This window comes from Ictalurus punctatus, chromosome 4 (assembly GCF_001660625.3).
Source record: "Ictalurus punctatus breed USDA103 chromosome 4, Coco_2.0, whole genome shotgun sequence".
NCBI classification, from domain to species: Eukaryota; Metazoa; Chordata; class Actinopteri; order Siluriformes; family Ictaluridae; genus Ictalurus; species Ictalurus punctatus.
Genome location: NC_071284.1, coordinates 34,290,484 through 34,304,391, shown reverse-complemented (window position 1 = coordinate 34,304,391; position 13,908 = coordinate 34,290,484). Strand labels below are relative to the sequence as shown.

General features: G+C 39.5%; 1 protein-coding gene across 1 annotated transcript in view; it reads right to left on the bottom strand.

Annotated features, from left to right (window-relative positions):
- onecut1 (one cut homeobox 1) overlaps positions 1 to 283 on the bottom strand; it is a 17,594-nt gene extending 17,311 nt beyond the window's left edge. Inside the window, exon 1 of the mRNA XM_017466034.3 lies at positions 1 to 283. This exon is cut by the window's left edge and continues 1,341 nt beyond it. The gene's annotated coding sequence lies outside the window, so the exon portion shown is untranslated.
- Positions 284 to 13,908: the final 13,625 nt, after the last annotated feature.

Sequence of the window (13,908 nt, the reverse complement as noted above, 5' to 3'; positions counted from 1 at the left end):
CATCACTCTGGTTTGGCTTTTTAAAGAAAAAGAAAGAAAAAAAGGATTCTCCAGCATCCAGCATGATAAAAAAATATTGAACAAAAAATAAATAAATGTATCCAATCGCTTTTGGTCGCAAAAAAGAGAGGTTAAAAAGAAGAGGAATGAATCAAATAAAAGCGTGTGATTTTAAGGCCCCCGTGTCTGTAGCAGCGCGTGCTGGGCCGTGGCGGTGTGAGGGCTCTCCGTGTATGCGGCCATGCCTGCTGCTGCTGCCGCTGCTCCTCTTGTGTTTCTTTTCTTCGACGCTTCTGACTGACTGATTGCTGATTTCCCCCCGGCGCGCATGCGCACTCGCCATCCCGCGCGGCCCCGCCCACCGCGCTTTGGGCCCTTTGTGACGTCGCCTTTCAGGAGGCAAAGTGCAGCGCGCGCTGTTTTTCAAAGAAACATATACCAGGGCTGTATAAGGTATGTTTCCCCCTGTGCATTTCATCACTAACTTAACATTTAGAATATCAGCGCAAGTGCTCTTAAATAAAACTGGTCTATTTCTTATAATGCGTCACTTTGGAGGAAAAAGACCAACATTTATTATTTTAAATGACTCATCCTGTACTAATCCTGTGTTCGTCCAATTAAATGTTATGGTGGGGGCTGCGTGTCTGGCTCTACAGTAGCAGCTCCAGTGAGCATGGTTCGTAGGTGTGTTTCTGGCTGTGTGTCTTTCCATACACTCTTCCTCTTTCATCCACTGATTGGTGGAGAATAAATGTTTGGAGTTTATTCACTCGGAAGAGGGTGGAGTTTGTTCAATGTCGGAATGTGGCTAGCTTGGACTGATGGAGAATTCCGTCGTTATACACCTAAGTCGGCATGGGTGAGGGCATGGGCGAAGCGTCGGTGAAGTTGTGGTGAAGTTGTGGGTGAGGGCATGGGTAAGGGCATGGGTGAAGGCATGGGTGAAGGCGTAGGTGAGGGTATGGGTGAAGCGTCAGTGAAGGCATGGGGGAAGGCGTGGGTGAGGGCGTGGGTGAGGGCATAGGTGAGAGCGTGGGTGAGGTCGTGGGTGAGAGCGTGGGTGAGGGCGTGGGTGAAGGCATGGATGAGGGCATAGGTGAGAGCGTGGGTGAGGGCATGGATGAGGGCATGGGTGAGAGCGTGGGTGAGGTCGTGGGTGAGAGCGTGGGTGAGGGCATGGGTGAGGGTATGGGTGAAGGCATGGGTGAGAGCGTGGGTGAGGTCGTGGGTGAGGGTATGGGTGAAGGCATGGGTGAGAGCGTGGGTGAAGGCGTGGGTGAGGGCGTGGGTGAAGGCGTGGGTGAGAGTGTGGGTGAAGGCGTGGGTGAGGGCGTGGGTGAAGGCGTGGGTGAAGGCGTGGGTGAGGGCGTGGGTGAAGGCCTGAAACACTAAACTACATTTTCTGAGATTTTAACAGACATTAAGGACAATCTTAGCATCTGTTCATTTTAATTGTAGGAGAAAAATGCTTAATTTTGAGCTTTTTTCCGCTATTTTCGTCTTCCGCAACGTCACAATACACTACAGTACTTCAATGACTTGTTTGTGTCTCATAATTATTCATGAGCCTGCGTGATCTTATCCTATGAGAACACACTGTCTCTTAATTATTCATGACAGCACGTGATGCTTTCTTACAGATGTAGTAGCTGAGAAACGCATTCAAATAGGTCGTGAGTGTTTGTTTCAGTGGTGTAAGAGTTCCAGAGTGTTTATTCAGGAGAGCTATGATTACTGGAGACAGGTGGACTTCGGACTTGCTCATGAAAGCAGTTTGCGTCTACACAGTGATACGGCACTCAGTCCCGAGTACTTTTCCATCCCTTCTTATGAGATACGTGTCTAATTGTTAACCATAACAATTTTACTCGTGCAAAACTATGCAGCGAGAGTGTTGAAGGGAAGAGCCTTCGCCTTTTATTAGTGAAAAGCTCGAGCCAATTATCTAGCTACCATTCCGAGACTCCTCCCATCCACGCTGTCTCCGGTTGTGTTTTGTTTTCCTCCATAGTCACGCCAGGGGCTAATGGTTCAAATAGACAGGGCGGAGAACCTACACTGCTATCTATTGTGTCGCAATTTAACCCTGGGGATTCGGGAGGAGAGAAGTCCTCTGCCTCATCAGAGCCCTGCATACTGCTGCCACTGCAAACTTTTTGTCACTATCCATCTTTATTGTGAGTGTTCTGAAGGCCCGCCCCCGCTTCCTCCTCTGCCTTTCCCTGCCACACCCACTCCCCCTCCCTTCATTACACAGCCATCCACACCCATTTAAGCTGCATTTTTCAAAAACATTCAGAGGTTGACTTGAGCTGAAAGAGGAAGGTTTCATGACCCTTTAAGCTCTGACTTGTGACATCACGTACCTTTGGATGTCACGTCTGATCGCCTTTGTTGTAATAATGGTAGTTAGAAGAGAGTAGCTTAAAAACAAGCTGATCATTGCCTTGCCCTGTTTCTACACTATATGGCCAAAAGTATGTGGACACCTGACTGTCACACCCATATGTGGTTCTTCCCCAAACTGCTACCACAAAGTCAGAAGCACACAAGTGTATAGAATGTGTTTGTACACTGCAGCTTTAGATTCCCTTCACTGGAACTAAGAAAACTAAACCTGTTCCAGCACGATGATGCTCCTGTGCACAAAAAGTGCGAGCTCCATGAAGACATGGTGTGCTAAGATTGGAAGAAGGTAGAAGAACTGGAGTGTCCTGCACAGAGCCCTGACCTCAAACCCACTGAACACCTTTGGGATGAACTGGACCTGGAGCCTCCTCACCATTCCAAAATCAGCACCTGACCTCGACCTCACTAACGCTCTTGTAGCTGAATGAACACAAATCCCCACAGACACGCCCCAAAATCTAGTGTAAAGCCTTCCCAGAATACTGGCGCTTATTATAACAAAATTTGGAATGGGACGTTCAACAAGAACATATGGATATGATGGTCAGGGGCGCACATACTTCTGGTCACGTAGTGTACACTCACAGTAGTATGAACTCTGAGCAGTGTGAAATGGAGACGTCCTGCATTTTCCACATGTGTACAGCCTTCAGGTTTTTTTTTGTTTTGGGTCGGAAATGAAATATAGATTAATGAGGAAGGTCTGAGGCGGAGAGAAACAGGACAGATGTGCGCTGCTGTTGTGGCTGTTTAGATTCAAAGAACAATAAACTCGGAGAAAGTAAGCACACTTTATTTACAACGCACTCATTTATCGATATGAATACATGCTTTTACATCCAGACATGATCACTGAATTCACATCAGACATGTTAGAAGATTTTATACGAGTCATGATAAAGAAATCTTTGCGATTAGATAGATTTTTACTGATCACATATAGCTATGCATTTAATCATCATCACATACATGCACATTGGTCAGAAGATGTTGATTCGTTTTCTAGAACAGCAGCTCTGGCAGTAGTGACAGGTTTATATGAATGCGCTCTTCTATTAGGTCGTCGTTTCCATAGTAACAGCTCAGTAAAAATCGCTGATATGTTGAGGTTTTTTGCGGTTGAAGTTTTTTGCGGTTTCTTGGAGGCAAACAATGACAATCTGCGTCTTATTAAATTAAAGAGAGAGACTAGAGATAATAAAGAGAGAGAATAAAGAGAGGGCTGGTGAGGGAACAACTGTTTATAGCTGCTACAACGTAAGCGAGGACAGACAGACAGACACACACACACACACCACATGCGGCGGCAGCGAGGGTGGTGAAGTGTAAATCACAAACACAACCATGATGCTATGATATTATACAGGCTAGTGTCTGTGGTGCCCACGGTAGATTTCAGGCCCACCCAGGGGTCCATGAAGCCCAGCCGGGGGCCCACCCATGATGTTACTAACATTACAGGGTACACAGGATGGTATACATATTATTTTCTCATTATAAGTAGCCTAATTGACCTCTTAATTTTATTGAAATAATAAATAAATGGATGAAGAAATAAGCAAACAAACAAAAACATAGATAGACAAACAAACAAATAAATAAATGTTTTTCATAATCGAATCATTATTATGTTCATAACAAGGAGCATGTTTAAAAAAAATCATATTTGATTGTTTACTTGTTTGTTTGTTTGGGGGAAAGGGTCATGCACAGTTTAACACTGTTTAACTGGTTTGGGCTTCGTCGGAAAGATCAAGAATAAAAAGCTGTCACAAACAAACAGAAAATAAAAAACAAACAAACAAATGAACAAACAGACAAATAAATAAATATGCTTCATATTTGAAGAGTTGGATTAGCTTCATAAAAGGGGAGGGGATTTCATTAGGAATAAAAGATCAGGAATAAAAGCTGTCATGGTATCAATAAACATACAAACCAATAAATAAATAAACAGATAGAAAAATAAATAGATAAATAAATAAATCTACAAACAAACAAACAAGTAAATAAAATAAATTAAAGTGTTCTAGAGTTGAGCGGTTGGATTTTGTTCTTGTAAATAGTCCATGATTAAAAGACATTTAGTTTGTTTGTTTGTGTGTGTGTGTGTGTGTGTGTGTGTGTGTGTGTGTGTGTGTGTGTGTGTGTAAAAGCTCGGTGTAGGTGATCCTGTAACCCTCATGGTGATGATCCAGTCACGTATTGATTGTTACGTCGGTGCGATTTCTATATTTAAATAAACAGTTTACAAACAATCCCCCACTGGCGCGTGACAACTTCGTTTCCATGGTAACGGATCAATGGGGGGCGGGGGGGGGGGGGGGGGCGGGGGGTGTATCAAGCTTCAAGTGTTAGCTAACGCCCTGGTCTGGGAAACACTTTAAAGAGCGAACTGTCTCAATTTAATAATCCATGAAATATTTAATGCATATATCAGTGTTTATTATTATTATTATTATTATTATTATTATTATTATTATTATTATTATTATTATTGTCCAGAGGATTAGATTGGACACACACTGGAGCTCCCAGAACCTACAGAGAAACAAACTTAGACTTTTGTTGTGTCGCGTTTTGGTATTTTCAGCCTGCATTACTCTCGGGTCAGGAGAGATGATCATTACTGACAAACAGTCAAAAGACAAAAAAAAAATGAACTCGCCTGATGATTATAACATAAATAAATAAAATAATAATGTAAAGCATCTGCACCCTTCTCATAGTGGTCGATATTTTTCATTTTTCATTCACACCGTGTGTGTGTGTGTGTGTGTGTGTGTGTGTGTGTGTAGGAATAGAGCGGCAAGACTATGGTTATAGCCTATGTTTAAAACATAACAATAAAAAGCGATTAAAATGATTTTTGAATTGCCGTCGCAATATAAAATCCGACCTGCGAAGCACAGGAAGAGGAAAAGTTCCCACATCGCCTATCGATCTGTTTAAAAGAGAAAAGAAAAACAAGTCCAGGCTAAAAGCTAAAGAGGAAAAATGATCCAGAAGCAGGGAAGAAAAATACACAGCAGGATGAACGCGTTTCAGATGATCCATCTTCACCTTCACGCAGTTTTAGTAAATAAAACACAAACATGTCTCATTCTGAAGAGCGAAATGATGCACTGTTCTTACTGTCGCTGTAATGAAGGAACACGAAGAGCTGCGTTAATGACCAATAAACAAAGTCCTCCTCGCTTTGATAAGAAACGAATAAGACTGTTTAGGATAGATAAATATTAAATGATTTTAATAACGGCTGAATGTTCAACAAGGACATTTTACCGGAATGTTTCATAACACAAACATGAGAGTTTCTTAATGAGTACTGGAAAAATAAATGCCGAAATAATGCAGTAAAATCCAGAAAAGACAAAGTTACAGAAAATAAAATCACCCAATAGAACAAAAGCAAATCATACTACTTATTTACGTATTATTATTATTATTATTATTATTATTATTATTATTATTATTATTATTATTATTATTTCGGGTGTTTGACTGCAGTTATTTATTCGTTCGTAGTTATATATTTAAAATAAATGTTGCTAATAAATAAACGTAATAAACGCAATATAATAGTATATAATTGTGTATAATGGTAGACTATGTGTGTAACGTCTCTGTGCCGTTATTAACGAGAACAATGATCGTTATATGAAGATTAAAAGTCGTCGCTGTCTAACGATGTGGAATCTGAGTCTGAATCTGAAGCGTGTCTGGATTTATTTAATTCAGTAAAATTCAACCGCATGATCATGACTGAAATATACAATAATAATAATAATAATAAATATATATACACATTTCTGGAAGTATATAAAGATGATCGAGGCGCTGAGGCTCGGGGAAAGTGAGCGGGATTGATCCTCAGATTGATCGGTTGTTAATTACGTGATCACTCCAGTCCGGTGTAGATGTGAAGAATTATCAAACTAATGCTTATTTATTACCCAGGACTGTGAAGTGAAGTGAAGTGAAGTGAAGTGAAGTCATGCTTTATTGCCTGTTTCTATAAAAGTCCAGAAAATAACCCTCACACGAGACTTGGGAATATTTACACTTATTGAAGCAGTGAGTTGTGGATATTTTATCATCTGCAGTTTGGAAGGATTTTGTGCTCGAGTCTCATTAAACACACACATATCCCAAAACTAAAGAAAACCAAACAAAAACACAGCAAGAGAACATTTTCCTCTATAGCCTATCTATCTATCTATCTATCTATCTATCTATCTATCTATCTATCTATATATATATATATATATATATATATATATATATATATATATATATATATATATTTAAACATAGCTGCTCTGTTGTTTGCCTTCCTTTCAGAGTAATAATATTTTATATGTAATAATTAACACATTATTAATAAATGTAGCGCAATAGTAAGAAGGTTGTATTTTGGAGCTCCTTCTGGTAATCTAATCTCATCAGATTACTGTAATTTGGTGATTTTGTTTACACAGTTTGATCAAAGCCCCTCATGATGTGGAGGAAAACTAACGAGCACGAGCGAGAAGGGACATTCGGCTTTCTGTAGGCTAATTCCGACTCTCAGCCCGACCTTACACCGTGTTAACATTTCGTACGAGTTCAGTAGCTCTTACTCATTATTTGCAGTAATACTTCCGGGAGAAATGGTTCTAAAAACGGAGCAACACGGCCATTTTGTGGTGCAGCGATGAGGCCTACAGTAAAGTACTCACCGAGGAGAAAAACAACACTTAAACACAGACTGTACAGGACCCAGGATCCAGCAAGAGGATCACATCATCATCATCATCATCATCATCATCATCATGATTGTGTTTATTCTGTAAAGTGCAGCTTTTATACTGTGAGCTAATGAAAGCCGAAAGCCGTGAGCGCGAGGACAGGGCTGAGATTTCTGAGTAATCACACATCTCTCTCATCTCATCAATGTGCTAAAACTGTCCGAAATATTTCATGACTATTTCATGACTATTTAATATTGAATGATTCTGACTAAAATCTCAGTATCAATATCCAAAAGTCTTAAGATCAAGAAAGATATTTATCACACGTGATGTGACGCATAACAAGCTGCACACACAGATTATTATTATTATTATTATTATTATTATTATTATTATTATTATTATTAGCCAATTGTATTGTAAATATTGGAACGTGAAAGAGCCAAAAATCCTGATCAGAGATTTAACATCACTGCACACAAAAGACCAAAAAGATTTAAATAGATCTTCCTGTGACAGTGCGCTCAAGCCTGGTCTGCTTTTAACTCCCTAAACTCCAATAAACTCCAATAAACTCCAATAAACTCCTCAGTCCGATAAAATAGTACTTTAATCAGTTTGCGTTGTTATCATACAGCCTAGCTTCGGGATAAAAAAACAGTCGTACAGTCTGGAAATTTAAAAGAATACTCAAGCTATGTTTTGCACACACACACACACACACACACACACACACACACACACACACACACACACACACATGATGCTCGACCGGTGAACCGCAGGTGTGTATTCTTGGTCAAGTCTAAATATAGGGGATGGAAGACAAGCGCGTTCCTAAAAGTCGAAGCAAGCATAAAACAACAGCTAGAGCTATTTTACGACAAATGATCATTTATGTGTAAGTATATACATTTATATAAATACAAAAGCAGCAGAGCTAATTGAATACACAAATACTGCACTGGAGTTGTTTTGGGCCTTGCGTATGTTATTATAATGAACAATCTAATGATATAACACACTGATGCTGCTTTAAAGATGCTATTAAAGCATCTTCACCACCACTAGTGTGATTTCGGATCTGTTCTGATTTATATATTTTTATTTTATAATATAATTTGTATTATTATCAACATAGATTCACTTTGAAAAGAAAAAGAAAAAGAAAAGAAAAAGCCAAAAATGAGCATTTATGTTCACTTCCGACTTCAACAAAACAACGAATGATTCCAGTGAAAACATTCCTGCACGCGCGGTTATTTTGATCAGTGGTACATTTTTAGTGTAAACGAATAATAATAATAATAATAATAATAATAATAATAATAATAATAATAATAATAAAGGAATATTATTTTTGTATTTTAAACAGCCTGAAGATGTTTTGCTGATGGACCTAAAGCTGAGCTCTTTTTAGATTTTGGTCTCGTGCCAATAATTTCTCTTGCTGCTCGCCCCCTCCCTCAACTCTGCAAATCTCTGCAGGAAGCGAAATGTCAGTGCATGCATTTAAAGACCATTTCCCCCCCCCCTCTCTCTCTCTCTCTCTCTCTCTCTCTCGCTCTCTCATCCTCCGGGAGAAGCTGCTTTGCCCTCTTTTTACGAACTATCATTTCATTTTTTTTGTTTTTTTTAAATGTTTTTTACCTTTGTCCAAATGTGTTCTTAACGCTGCGCGCGCATGCACAAAGAATAAACACCTCATCTATGATATTTAGGCACATCAGAAAAATTCAAAATCCCAACGTTTCTATCATGCAAATCTTCACTTTCTTCCAAGAAGCATTGCCTTGCGTCTTCCTCGCGCGCGCGTCCTCCTCCACCACCTTCATCACCTCCACTTCCTCCTCCTCCTCCTCCTCCTCTTTCATATAATGGGCGTTTCCATGAGCCTCCACATCCGACCAGAAGATACCAAAGCAAAAACGAGCGTTTTCCAAAAAATAAATAAATAAATAAAAAAATCCCCAGAAAGTCGGGAAAAAAAAGTCGCATCCGTTTCTGTGCTGTCGCGTGCGTTCGGTTAGCTTCACTCGGCGCGCGCTTGATATGGATCCGCGGCGTGCTACTGCTGAAAAGAAAGAGAAGGGAAGGAGGGAGAAAGAGAAAGAGAGAGAGAGAGAGAGAAGGAGAGAGAGAGAGTGATCAATATGCAAATCGCTTTCGCTTGCAATCGAAATGTTCGATCGGCGATAGCAGGCCTTTTTAGGGAGGCTGATGTCAGAGCCGTGGCGCGCGCTCGCCTCACACTATTCCACAAATAACACCCGCATTGTGGAAAAGAAATAGAAAAAAACAAAACAAACAACAACAAAAAAAAAACAACAACAGCAACCAAATAGCCATGCGAAGCATTTACAAAATTAAATGCATTTTTTTGTTGTTGTTGTGAAAAACCAAACACGTCATACATGCAGAAGTTTAAACGCGCGTGGTGGCGTAATGAGCACGCGCATGAAGTACAAAATAGTTTAAAGCTGTATAGAATGATCATCTACACGTTTTAAAAATAAACTCTTAAGCAGCGGTGAATTTAACACCGTGTTCTCTAACACCAAGGGCCCAGGAAAGACCATATGAAGACATGGTGCACAGGAAATAGGCAGGTTACAAAGCAAACAACAACAACAACAACAACAATATAGTGAACTGGAACCTTCTTCTTCTTATTATTATTCTTCTTTTAAATAAGAACGCTTTACCAGGGTTAAATGTACCTCAAAGCTCTCTAAAAATGAACAGATGAACCTTTGGGGTTTGTTGTCATTAAAATCTGGATTATTCTCCAAATCATTCATCCTTCACAAACAGCAACCTTCTTGGAGGCACTTTTCATGTTTCCACAGTCGGAACGATTATTATAGAGTCATAGTTCTCTATTTAGTGTCTGTTCAGCATGGAGATTATGACATGAACGCGTCTGTGTACACTGAGTGACTCTGGATTTTGTGTTGGTTCAGTATTTATAGTGTTAAATTCCCATCTAGTGATTAGAATGAACACACTACCATCTGTCGGGGTCAGGTAGACGCAGTGTTGTGTCCTCTTGACTTAACAGTGTAATCTGTTCACGAAAAAGAAGACACGCTATTATCAGATCATAATAAAACAGTCTAGAATTTTATCCGCGTGACAGATTTCATTTGGTGTTTTTTTTTCTTTTCCTTTCTCATATCCGACATTTTACCACGCGCTATTAAAACACGACTCTGCTGCTGTGCTGTTTAACAGGTTTGTTTCCTTGCAGATGAGCTCTGAATTAAAACTGTCGCTCTTTGCCATAAAGCCTTGAGAAGCTGTGTGTACTCCGAGCTGAATGTCTGTATTTCTGTAGCGGGGTTTAAGCTTAAGGCTTTTTCTTTTAGCTGTAGATGAGATTATGTTTCAATCAAAGCGCTGCTGAATTAAATCACATACTTTGAGCCAATTTCGGCTAAAATGTCTTGCCGTAATTCGATGCTTTCAGGTTTGATGCTTTCCCTGTCCTCTCTCTCTCTCTCTCTCTCTCTCTCTCTCTCTCTCTCTCTCTCTGTCTTCACGCTTCAGTCTGATGGAAGAGAATCTCAGAAATAGCTCTGATGGTGTGGATATTTCATCTGCAGTTTACAGGAAGCGACTAATGCAAAGGAAATCGAGAGAGAAAGAGATAAAGGGGGAAAAATGGAGATGCCTCTCTCTCTCTCTCTCTCTCTCTCTCTTTTTTTTTTTTTTTTTTTTTTTTTTTTTTTTTTTGTAGACCATATGGTCCTTGTGGGGTCAAAAGTCACTGACCTCCAGGACAACACGGAGGAAAATGGGTTCAAATGGCAACCTAGGACACTGGAGAAGATCGCTGCCATATTTAATGACCTATCTATCTATCTATCTATCTATCTATCTATCTATCTATCTATCTATCTATCTATCTATCTATCTATCTATCTATCACAAGATAAGTTCTAGAAATTCTTGTGGAAACATCTCTTCTTTCTGTCATAATTGTTGCTAAGGTTACATCTCTAATTGTGTTATACATAATACTGTACACATCTATAAATAAAATCTATCTATCTATCTATCTATCTATCTATCTATCTATCTATCTATCTTGTAGATTAATTATCTTGTTGAACAAGATAAGTTCTAGAAGATAAGATCTTGTGGAAACATCTCCTGTTTGTTTGTATCCTTCCTTCTCTCTTTCCTTTTTTCTTTCTGTCAATCTATTTAGGTACCTTTCAATTGTTGCTATGGTTACGTCTGTAATTGGTTTATCATTACTACTGTACACATCTATAAATAAAATCTATTTATCCATCCGTCTGTCTGTCTAAAGTATCTATAATAGTAGTAATAATAATAATAATAATAATAATAATAATAATAATAATAATAATAATAATAAAACAGATAGATTGGGTGTGTGTATAGCTTTATTTGTGTTACATGGATACAGAGAAATATCTAGAACAGTGTATAAATCCTACAGCCCGAGAGCAGACCACAGTGCCGTGTCCTCTGTGTCCTACAGGAGCAGTTTTTTGGTTTTCGGGAGCTGGAATGTGACCGCAGAACATCAGAACACCAGAAGACCAGAAGACCAGAACCACAGAACACCAGAACATCCTGCACAGCCCCTGAATCCCACACTGCGGTCTGGCAGCTCAGCGGGACGTGCTGATAAACAGAGCGCTTAACCATGCTAATCTCTCACCATTAATTATTCATCCTGCTCTGGCACCTCACTGTCTCACTGCTGTTTCACTTTTACACACACACACACACACACACACACACACACACACACACACACACACACACACACACACGAAACCTGGCGCTGAATGTCAGCCACCTCTCCATAGGGGCACATAACAATGTAATGACTCCTAAACCCTCTCATGATTATTTTAAATAACTTTTCTTTATTGGACTTTTTATCCATTTACAGTTACATTTAATGTCCTTACTTACGTTATAGCAGCTATACACGGTCGTTCCCTCCCCAGCCCTCTCTTTATTCTCTTCCATAAGTTAATAAGGCGCAAAAAATAAGACAGCTTGTCATGTTACCATAGAAACCGCAAAGAAGCGTAAACGTAAAAGCGTAAAGATGGCGGAAAACTTAAAGTAAAGCTGACACTGGAGACTCCTTCCTTAAACGTTACGGAAAACCTCACCGTATCAACGATTAAAAAAAAAAAAAATCCCTATGCGTAGAGTGTCTACCGCTGTACAAGTCCCTGTAGATGAGCCGTTGCTATGGAAACGATATGAGAACGAGCACATTAATATAAATCTGCGCTGTTGTCAGAGCTGCTGTTATAGAAAATGAATCAACACCTTCTGACCAATCCCGAGCCGTCGGGATTCCAGCTTATATTAGCCACTGACTATAAGTAATGGCACCTTTGTGGCACGTTCAGTAATGAGCTATTTGGGATTCAGACTATAGTAGGTCATTTAGGTCATCGTGCTCCAAATATGAATCCCAGATAGCTCAATATTTCACATCTCACACACACACACACACACTATATGCAGTGCCTTATGGATTCCTTTATATGAAGCGCGTTTATATCCCAAATATGGTTAGAGTCAACGCTGTAAATGGGGCAGAAGCACTTTTTCATACTCTGTTAATGCACTGATATAAGGACCGCGGTGCTGATTCATAAACACTCCCTACTGGATATAAAGTGCACTACAGTAAGGCGTAATAGCCGTTATTTCATATCCCATGTAGTGCACTTATGTAGGCAGCAAGGAGGCGTTTGGGATTGAGCCGTGACTCTTATCACACCCTTTTGCCCATCCAGCCAAGGCGAGGTGATGAATAGTAAATTACTTATTGATCCGGCTCAGCTGTAGTGCACGTAGCGTAGAGCTAGCCCTGTTTCTTTCTTCCAGCAGAAAGGCGGTGATGGGGAATAACAGGAGAGCGAGCACCGATGTGGCCTGAAATAATAAAAACAAACAAAAAAAACAAAACAACAACAACAACAAAAAACAAAACAAAACAAAACCAACTTAGAATTATTATTATACCGGATTATTATTCATATTCCAAAATAAGACACCAATCTTCTTCACTATAGAGCGGACACGATAAACCTGTAACCTTGAGCAGGGTTTAGAAAATACACACACACACACACACACACACACACACACACACACACACACACACACACACACACACTGGCACCTATTACACGTATTTGTAGAGAGGGCACAATACCACTTTTTCTTAATTCTTAAAGAAAACATCTCCTATTGTTTTCTTTATAAACTACTAAGCACTAAAGCACTAATCACTCACACTGTAAACATAATACATATAATAAAGTGTAATAAAGTATTAATATCATTTCCAAAATCCTAAACCCCCACTCAAAAAAAAAACAGTCAAGTCTCTTAATACAGCAAACATTTCCAGCTCCATGAACACATTTCTTGACCAAACACAATGCCGGTCTTTGCTGTTATTTATTTATTTATTTATTTACAGAATCTGATATCTGATATGTTTTCTCTGATATCAGATCCACATTTTTTTTTTTTTACCAGACTGGTATCGGCCCGGTCCTGATACTGGGTATCGCATGGGTGCCATCTCTACTTATATATTGAATTCATGAGAGAATTTCCATTCAGAATGCAGTGATGTGACTTCTGCGTTGTGTTAATAAATTTGAGTCAGTTTATAAATCATTTATAGCTACATTATACAAACTACATGCCAATGTGTTGTCTTATAGGATTGAATGGATTGATGATT